This window comes from Bos grunniens, chromosome 8 (assembly GCF_055505025.1).
Source record: "Bos grunniens cultivar Pamir isolate PY7600 chromosome 8, Bosgru_T2T1.0, whole genome shotgun sequence".
Lineage (NCBI taxonomy): Eukaryota > Metazoa > Chordata > Mammalia > Artiodactyla > Bovidae > Bos > Bos grunniens.
In genome coordinates, this window is record NC_141172.1 from 88,510,370 (window position 1) to 88,517,263 (window position 6,894).

The following is a 6,894-nucleotide window of genomic DNA, read 5'->3' on the forward strand; positions in this document are numbered from 1 at the left end:
CCAGGCAAGAGTACTGGAGTGGGGTGCCATTGCCTTCTCCCGCTTAAAGTGACTAACTCTTGCTAATTTAGGACACAAGGAAACTGAGGCAGAGAGGAACTGAGTGACCCAGGATTACTCAGCCATTAAGAGGCACAGCTGGATCCGAGCTTACCTGAAGCCAGATCCCACGCTCTTCTCTACTTGACAAGAGTTTGGAAAACTTTTACTACAAAAGGCCAAATAGTTAATATTTGGGTTCTCCTGGCCACAAAGTCTGTATCATAACTACTTAACTGTGCAGCCATACTGCAAAAGAGACAATTTGTAAATAAGGTGTAGGATCATATTGCAGTAGACCTTTATTTACAAGATCCAGGCAAGTGACTATACTTAGGCTATTGGCTGTAGTCCACCAACTACTGTATTAAACTGTATTGTGTTTGCACTGTTTTTGGCTTATGTAGAAGTGCTATGAAAACTGGGAGCATGTGGGGCCACAGGGAAGGTCAAACATCACCACATTCCCAGACCACAACCTAACATTGTGCTATGTGTGACCACTGTGAAAGATTCCTGTATAAATCTGTGTGTATCTGCTTTCATTTCTCTTGCATGAATACCTAGAGGTGAAATTGCTGGGTCACATGGTAGATGCATGTTACACTTCTTAATCAAATGCCAAGCTGTTTTCACAAGTGGCTATCCCATTTCACATCTCACCAGCAGCAGCATGTGAGAGTTCCAATAACTCCACATTTTCCCAAGCACTTGGTATGGTCAGTCTTTTAACTTTAGACATTTGAATAGGTGTATGGTGACGTCTTCCTTCATGGATCACAGCCTTGTCATGGTGAAGGGGCTTGTGTAACTCAGTGAAGCTATGAGCCATGCTGTGCAGGGCTACGCAAGATGGATGGGTCACAGTGATCCACTGGAGGAGGAAATTGCAACTCACTCCAGTATTCTTGCCTGGAGAACCCCACAGACAGTATGAAAAGACAAAAAGACATGACAATGGAGGATGAACCCCCAGGTTGGAAGGTGTCCAATATGTTACTGGGAAAGAGCAGAGGGCAATTACAGATAGTTCTAGAAAGAATGAAGTGGCTGGGTCAAAGCAGAAGTTGGCTGTGACACTGATACTTGGCTGTGTCTGCTGGTGAAAGTAAAGTCTGATGCTATAAAGAACAATATTGCATAGGAACCTGGAATGTTGGGTCCATGAATCAAGATAAATTAGAGGTGGTCAAGCAGGAGATGGCAAGACTGAACAAGGGCTTCCCTGATAGCTCAGTTGGTAAAGAATCCACCTGCAATGCAGGAGACCCCGGTTAAATTCCTGTGTTGGGAAGATCTGCTGAAGAAGGGATAGGCTACCCAGTCCATTATTCTTGGGCTTTCTTTGTGGCTCAGCTGGTAAAGAATCTGCCTGCAATGTGGGAGACCATGTTCTATCCCTGGGTTGGGAAGATCCCCTGGAGAAGGGAAAAGGCTACCCATTCCAGTATTCTGGCCTGAAGAATTTCATGGACTGTATAGTTCATGGGATCACAGAATCAGACACAACAGAGCAACTTCCACTAAAACTGAATCTTAGAAACTAGTGAACTAAAATGGATGAGAATGGGTGAATATAATTCAGATGACCATTTATTGACTACTTTGGGCAATAATCCCTTGGAAAAAATGGAATAACCCTCTTAGTCAACAAAAGAGTCCAAAATGCAGTACTTGGGTGCAATCTCAAAAATGACAGAATGATCTCGGTTCATTTCCAAGGCAAACTATTCAACATCACAGTAATCCAAGTCTATGCCCCAACCACTGCTGATGCTGAAGAAGCTGAAGTTGAACAGCTCTATGAAGACCTACAAGACCTTCTAGAACTAACACCAAAAAAAGATGTCCTTTTCATCATAGGAGATTGGAATGAAAAATAGGAAGCCAAGAGATACCCAAAATAACAGGCAAGTATGACCTTAGAGTACAAAATGAAGAGGGCAAAGGTTAACAGAGTTTTGTCAAAAACAAACAAACAATAACAACAACCCACAAACACACTTTTCCAACAACCCAAGAGATGACTTTTCACATAGACATCACCAGATGGTCAATACCGAAATCAGATCAATTATATTCTTTGCAACTGAAGATGAAGAAGCTCTATACAGTCAGCAAAAACAAGACCTGGAGCTGACTGTGGCTCAGATCATGGGCTCCTTATTGCAAATTTCAGGCTTAAATAGAAGAAAGCAGGGAAAACCATTAGTTTATTCAGGTATAACCTAAATCAAATACCTATGATTATACAGTGGAAGTGACAAATAGATTCAAGGGATTAGATCTGGTAGACAGAGTGCCTGAAGATGGATGGAGGATTGTAACATTGTACAGGAGGTAGTGACCAAAACCATCCCAAAGAAAAAGAAATACAAGAGGTAGAGTGGTTGTCTGAGGAATCTTTACAAAAAACAGGAAAGAAGAGAAGCAAAAAAGCAAGGGAGAAAGGGAAAGATACATCAAACTGAGTGCTGAGTTCCAGAGAATAGCAAGAAAGAGAAAAGAAGTCCTTCTTAAATGAACAATACAAAGAAATAGAGGAGAACAATAGAATGGGAAAGACTAGGATCTTTCTTCAAGAAAATTGGAGATATCAAGGGAACTTTTCTTACAAGGATGGGCATGAAAAAGGACAGAGACTACAAGAACCTAACAGAAGCAGAAGAGATTAAGAAAAGATGGTGAGAATACACAGAAGAACCATACAAGACAGGTCTTAATGACCCAGATAACCACAATGGTGTGGTTATCTAGAGCTAAATATCCTGGAGTGTGAGGTCAGGTGGACCTTAAGAAATATTACTACAAACAAAGCTAGTGGAGGTGATGGAATTCCAGCTGAGCTATTTCAAAACCTAAGGGATGATGCTATTAAAGTGCTGCACTCAATATGTCAGCAAATTTGGAAAACTCAGCAGTGGCCACAGGACTGGAAAAGGTCACTTTTTATCCCAATCTCAAAGAAGGGCAATGCCAGAGAATGATCAAATTACCACACAATTGTACTCATTTCACATGCTAGCAAGGTAATGCTCAAAATCTTTCAAGCTAGGCTTCAACAGTATATGAACCAAGAAATTCTACATGTACAAGCTGGGTTTAGAAAAGGCAGATGAACCAGAGATCAAATTGCCAACATCCGTTGGGTCATGGAGAAAGCAAGGGAATTCCAGAAAAACCTTTACTTCTGCTTCACAGTCTTTGACTGTGTGGATCACAACAAACTATGGAAAATTCCTAAAGAGATGGGACTACTAGACTACCTTACCTGCGTCCTCAGAGACCTGTATGTAGGTCAAGAAGCAACAGTTAGAACTGGGCATGGAATAACAGACTGGTTTCAAATTGGGAAAGGAGTATGTCAAGGCTATATATTGTCACCTTGCTTATTTAACTTATATGCAGAGTACATCATGCAAAATGCTGGGCTGGATAAAGCTCAGGCTGAAATCAAGATTGCTGAGACATATCAATAACCTCAAGTATGCAGATTACACCATATTAATGTCAGAAAGCGAGGAAGAACTAAAGAGCCTCTTGGCGAAGGTGAAAGAGGAGAGTGAAAAAGCTGGCTTAAAACTCAGTATTCAAGATCATGGCATCTAATCCCATCATTTCATGGCAAATAGATGGGGAAACAATAGAAACAGTGACAGACTTTATTTTCTTGGGCTCCAAAATCACTGCAGATGAAGACTGCAGCCATGAAATTAAAAGATGCTTGCTCCTTGGAAGAAAAGCTATGACAAACCTAGATAGCCTATTAAAAGAAAGAGACATCACTTTGCCGACAAGGGGCTGTATAGTCAAAGCTATGGTTTTTCCAGTAGTCACATACGGATATGAGAGTTGAACCATAAACCAGGCTTTATACCATAAAGAGCGCCAAAGAACTGATGCTTTAGAACTGTGGTTCTGGAAAAGATTCTTGAGTGTCCCTTGAACAGCAAGGAGATCAAACCAGTCAATCCTAAAGGAAATCAACCCTGAATATTCATAGGAAGGACTGATGCTGAAGCTGAAGCTCCAATAATTTGGCCACCTGATGCAAAGAGCCAACTCATTGGAAAAAGACCTTGATGCTGGGAAAGATTGAAGACAGGAGGAGAAGGGGATGACAGATCCTGTGGCCACTACCGAGTGTTACAAATTTGCTGGCATATAGAGTGAAGCACTTCAATAGCACTGTTGTAGGAAGGGGGACCCCTTCCAGGGCCCAAAACTGGGCTCTTGTCTAACACTTGGAAATGAATTGTCCAAGGAGACACATGTGTTGACAAAGCAAGAGATTTTATTGGGAAAGGGCACCTGGGTGGAGAGCAGTAGGGTAAGGGAACCCAGGAGAACAGCTCTGCCATGTGGCTTGCAGTCTCGGCTTTTTGGTGCTGGGATTAGTTTCCGGGTTGTCTTTGGCCAATCATTCTGATTCAGAGTCCTTCCTGGTGGTGCACGCCTTGTTCAGCCAAGATGGATGCCAGAGAGAAGGATTCTGGGAGGTGGTCAGACATGTGGTGTCTCCTTTTGACCTTTCCCGAACTCTTCCAGTTGGTGGTGGGTTATTAGTTCCGTGTTCCTTACCAGGACCTCCTGTCATAAAACAACTCATGCAAATGGTTACTATGGTGCCTGGCCAGGGTGGGCGATTTCAATCAGTGTGCTTCCCCTAACAGCATAATTTTTTAGTATTTGAAATAGCTCAGCTGGAATTCCATCACATCTACTAGCTTTGTTTGTAGTAATGCTTCCTAAGGCCTACTTGACTTCACACTCCAGGATGTCTGGCTCTAGGTGAGTGATCACACCATCATGGTTATCCTGGTCATTAAGACTTTTTTTTGGTATAGTTCTTCTGAGTATTCCCTGCCACCTCTTCTTAAAGATGGCTGAGTGCCAAAAAATCGATGGTTTTGAATTTTGTGGTGCTGGTGAAGTCTCTTGAGAATCCCTTGGACTGCAAGGAGATCAAATCAGTCAATCCTAAAGGAAATTAATTACCCCTGAATATTCATTGGAAGGACTGATGCTGAAGCCGAAGCTTCAATAATTTGACCACCTGATGCAAAGAGCCAATTCATTGAAAAAGACCCTGATGTTGGAAAGATTAAAGGCAAGAGGAAAGGGGGTGGTGTCAGATGGCGAGATGGTTAGATAGCATCACAACTCAATGTATATGAATTTGAGCAAACTGTGAGAGAGAGTGGAGGATAGAGGAGCCTGGCGTGCTGCAGTCCATGGGGTCGCAAATAGTCAGACCCGACTTAGTGACTGAACAACAGCAGCATGGTGACATCTCATGGAATTACAATTTCGTTTCCCTCCTGATTGATAATGTTGAACATCTTATTTGCTTATTCACCACTTTTATATTGTCTTTGGTGAAATATTTTTTCTAATCTTTTACCTTTTGTATTGGAATGTTTGTTTCTGTTGACTTAAAAAATAATCACAACCTAGAAGTTGAGACTTACGTTTTATTTGGTGGGAATTTTTAGGAGTTCGGGCCCAGAAGATAGCACCTCAAGTAGCCCTGAAAGAACCGTTCTGAGGAGGTGGGGTGAGTTGGGGGGAGAAGTCAGTTTTACATAGAAATTTGCCACAAGGGTCCGGTAGTCTGAAAATCAAAAGATTATTGTTAATTAAGAAAAACCAGATATCCCAAGTTAAGTAATTTAGCACTTTCCTCTGTATGGGAAGATGCAAGAATCTGGGCTTATTATCATCATTCCTTTCATATGCATCTCAGCTATCTGGCGCCAGCATCCCACTATGAGATTTTTCACATTCTTAGTTCCTTGCTCACTGTAGGGGGCAGCCTGATGGTTGCTGAATAGCGGGTTTTGTTTTTCCTGCACTTGCTCTGGGCTCAGAAATTCACATTTGGAGGGCTGGATTGGAGTCGCTAATGGTTGTGACATTCTTGTTTGTTGATATGGCAAGAACTGATACTCCATTTCTCATTTCTAACTGGGATATTACATGATCACAACAAAATGGTTTGTTGTTTTATACCACTAAGTTTTGGGGTATCTTATTATACAGCAATCATAACCAGAACAGCTTCTCCAATTAAATGGTGCAGGAAAATATGTTAGTCCCGGTAAGGAAGAATTTGTAAGCAGCTCTTTATAGGAAACTGCCCTCAGCAGGAAGCCCCTTTTCCTGTCAGTTGAGCAAAGTAACTAACTTTCAAATCAGGCACCTCCATGCCCTACTCACCTCAGCCCAAGCACATGTCTCAAATCTTTTAATCACACAATACCTTGCCTCACCTGTTGGTTCTTCCCATAGATCAAAGAAGTAGGAATTTGGAAAAAGTAATTTACAGATGACCAGATCTCTTCCTTAGCTTCCCCTTCAGTAATCTTGGGAATAAATAGTGTCACCAAGATAACATCTAGAATAAGATCACAAGGAGTCAACAAGTCTGCACACAAGCCTGACAGTGGGAGATGGTGACGACTCTGACCCTCTGTCTCAATGATCAACTGAGATCACTCACCTGTTTCTCTTGATGAAGTTTCATGGCCAAGCAGAATCTTCAGAGGTGGTTTTGGGAGAATACTGAATTCGCCATCTTCCCATATTGCTGACATTCTGACTGAAGGCACCTTTCTCCTTTACCATTTAGGACTATGTAATTGATTTTGTTAGTGGTGAGTAGAGGGACCTGATTTACTGGTAACAAGTTTGGGAGTCAGGAGCACTGGACCACTGGGAGGGCGCTGGGCCTTCCTCTGGGTGAGTCTAGAGGGGAGGACCACCAGGAAGCAGGGACAGAGCATGGAGCAGCAGTCTAGGGAACGGGAGGCATTGCCCACGCCCAGAGAATGTGCGGGTGGGGATGGGTGTATC

The 6,894-nt window shown here is 42.4% G+C and overlaps 1 long non-coding RNA gene across 1 annotated transcript; it reads right to left on the bottom strand.

The window, feature by feature from the left end:
• Positions 1-5,499: 5,499 nt before the first annotated feature.
• LOC147367638 (uncharacterized) lies at positions 5,500-6,443 on the bottom strand. Its single transcript, XR_015168843.1, has 2 exons — positions 6,312-6,443; positions 5,500-5,653 (listed from the first exon to the last, which is right to left on the bottom strand). It is a non-coding gene; the product is annotated as an uncharacterized LOC147367638 (long non-coding RNA).
• Positions 6,444-6,894: the final 451 nt, after the last annotated feature.